Source organism: Pteropus medius, unplaced genomic scaffold, assembly GCF_902729225.1.
Source record: "Pteropus medius unplaced genomic scaffold, Ma_sr-lr_union100, whole genome shotgun sequence".
Taxonomy (NCBI): Eukaryota; Metazoa; Chordata; class Mammalia; order Chiroptera; family Pteropodidae; genus Pteropus; species Pteropus medius.
In genome coordinates, this window is record NW_024354500.1 from 25,373,891 (window position 1) to 25,377,211 (window position 3,321).

Consider the following 3,321-nt stretch of genomic DNA (forward strand, 5'->3'; position numbering starts at 1 on the left):
AGAACTTCTAAAGGCAAAAATATAATATCTGAACTGTATTGGCTTACTGACAAATTACACACTACAAGAGTTAAAGGTCATTGAACCTGAATACACAGGAATAGAAACTACACTGAAGAGAGATTTAAAAGACGGGGGGAAAAAAATGAACAGAAATTCAGTGACCTGTAGGACAATAACAAGGGATGATTGAAGTTCCAGAAGATGGAGAAAGAAGGAAGGACAAAAAAAAATTGGAAAAATAATGAGCAAAATTGTCTGAATTTGATGAAAAAATCAACCATAAATCCAATATTTCAGTAAAACCTAATAAAAAGACAATAATCACTGACTTTTCATCAGAAACAATGTAAACCAAAAGACAATGGAACAAGACATTACAAGTGTAAAATTAAAATAATTTTTAAAAATTGCAACACAGAAATTTAAATTCAACAAAAATATAATTTAAAATATTGCAAATTAATTATATTTTAGGCAAAACAAAATGAGGAAATTGAATATCATCAGACCTACACTGCAAGAAATGTTTAAGAAAGTTCTTCATGTTGTAGGGAAATGATACTACATGGAAATTTGAAACTGAAAAGAGAATGAAGAATGCCAGAATGGGATTGAGACACAGTAACACAATGATGAGGATCACTTAGAAAATAAAATCTCATAGCATTAACAGAGAAGGAAGGTCTTATGGCAGATTAATAGGGATATTTTTGTAAGTTAAATATATATTTATAAAATAGATTGCCCCACACAAACACATCTTCAACGTTTGTCCTCTAAGTGTTTAGTTTAATTCATGATTTAAATAATATTTTAGCAATAAAAGCTTTTGTTTAAAGAAAATTTTCTGTAGAAAGCCAATATATAAAACAGATAAAAGTAAAATTATCCCTTTTTAATGCGGGAGCAGAAGCTCCACTCACAGTCTTTCTCTTCCTGCTCAACAATTTTCCCTGAATTATTCTGAGAAACACTTAGGATACTCAAATCACATATTATGAAATTCATTTATTTATTCAATTAGTAGTGCTATCTTTAAAGAATCTTTATTTTTCCTGTTTCTCAAAAATGTATCAAATTGCTGCACTGTATTTTATATAGGACCTTCAAAAACAAATAAAATAATTGATGAAACAACCTATAATAGAGGAAACTATTGTTTTTGTAACACCAACTGACTATTTCTTAATTGATTCCAAACCAATTTTATTGGTTTTCAAAGTTCACTAATCTAAAATGTCACTTGAATTAGGCCAAATTTGTTACATTAGATACACTGGTGAACCACTGAAAACATAAGGAACAATAAAAATATAAATAAAAAGAACATAAACTATTGATTCAAAAGAATGAGAAACTAGCCCTTGAAAAGAACACCTAATAGCAAGTTAACCAATAATTCATATACTCTTTAAGTGACAGTGTCTTTACTCTGTCAGGAAGATTAAAAATGAACACTTTCCTCACTTTCATAATTTTTTTTTACATAACATCAATTGATTAAGCACATAATTTTCAAAAATTCAGATCATATCATATGTTTGTATTTGTTATTTATTTATAAATTTTAAATATTTTATATGCATTCTAAATTATAGCCATGAAGACCCTCTGTCTAAACTTTGTGTAACTGCTATGAATCCTTGTTTATACAGTATGGATAGTTCACTGACTTCAACTCTGTTTAAAGGAGTGAAAGCAAAGGCCAATCATCACAAGCCAGAGATAGAATTAATTAATATAGAGGTGAAAAAATGAAACATACAGTATTGAAGATGTATTTAGGACTTCCAGACAACTCAAGTTTGCAATTAAAAGAAATAAGAATTCTATTATTGTTACTGCTCAATGAGTCATACTCTTGTTGCTAAGTGGTGGCATACTGGATTGCCATTTTACATTGTTTAGAAATAACTGTGTCTACAGCCATGCTTCCCTGAACAAACCTGATCCTGTCTGATCTCGGAAGCTAAACAGGGTCGGGCCTAGTTAGTACTTAAATGGGAGATCACCTAGGAAGACCAAGTGCTGTAGGTGTAAAACATAAAAAAATGTAAGGAATTATGAGATGACAAGGTCCTTGCAATCTGTGAGATCAACCAAGGGTCGCCTCACCTAAAAAATAAAATAAATAAATAAATAAATAAATGAAAGAAATAATGGGCTCGTTATTTCATTATTTGTCTCGAATAAAAATAAGAACTGGAAATTGCAGGAATTTATGTATGTAAAGTATTTTCCTCATTGGAAGGAAGATAACATGCAATTATAGCATTCTTTTAATCTAATATAGGTGACTTTTAATGATTTCTTGTTTTTATCATTTCTATTATGTAGTGTTACATTATATCTTGTCATATAAATTATGCATGTTTTGTTTGCTTTTTCTTTTTAAGAATCCTGTTCCAGAAACCTAACTAACCAGATTACTATAAATTAATGAAATTCAAAGAAATTTTTCTCAACACTAAAAATTATCTAAAAATTATGTGGTTAGAATTTAACATTTATCTTTAATATTTCTGGGGACAAACTTGACTTTTTTTTTTAGTATTTTTTTTTTATTATGGAGACATTGGTTAACCAAATCCAATAAGTTTCAAGTGTACAATTCAATACTAAGTCACATATATATTGCATTGTGTGTTCACCGCCCATAGTTAGATTTCTTTCTGTCTCCACATATTTGACCCCCTTCACTGACTTATTTTTTGCAAAATAAAATTTCCATCTCTATTCAAAGTGAAAAAAGCTTACATGAAAATTTGGAGACCGAATATCCTGAACAAGACTGCCTGAAGTTAATATGTGAGAGAACTTGAGAGTTGTGAGTCCATGAAAGCGTAAGAAAGAATTTTGAATTCATTCAAATTTAAAGGATATGGAAATTTCTTCTTACCATTTTTCAAAATCCAAGGTGAAAAAATTAATATTTATTTTTAATTCACAATATATGAATGATATGAATCATATAATTCTAAGAAGTATCTCAATAGAGTAAGCAATCATAGAATCATTTTCTTATTAGAGCATTTTTGTTGCTCTCTGGTGACTGAATTTATAAAAAAAGCTACAGTTTTCTCTGCAGTCTTTATCCTCATAAGGATCTTCATGAACATAGAAAAATGTATATTTAAATATTCACATACATTATGCTATCATGTAGCTATGTCACAAAATTCTAATATTCACCATCAGCAATCAAAGCATTTTTCAAGATCATTTTATATTCATTTAATTTTTTAATTGTAAACTATACTAATTAACATGTTTGTGATATAAGAAGTAGATGTAAATTTTATTTTAAAATTTTAAAAC

General features: G+C 28.6%; 1 pseudogene; it reads left to right on the forward strand.

Annotated features, from left to right (window-relative positions):
* Positions 1-1,921: 1,921 nt before the first annotated feature.
* Positions 1,922-2,040, forward strand: LOC120595180 (uncharacterized; annotated as a pseudogene).
* The last annotated feature ends 1,281 nt before the right edge of the window (positions 2,041-3,321 follow it).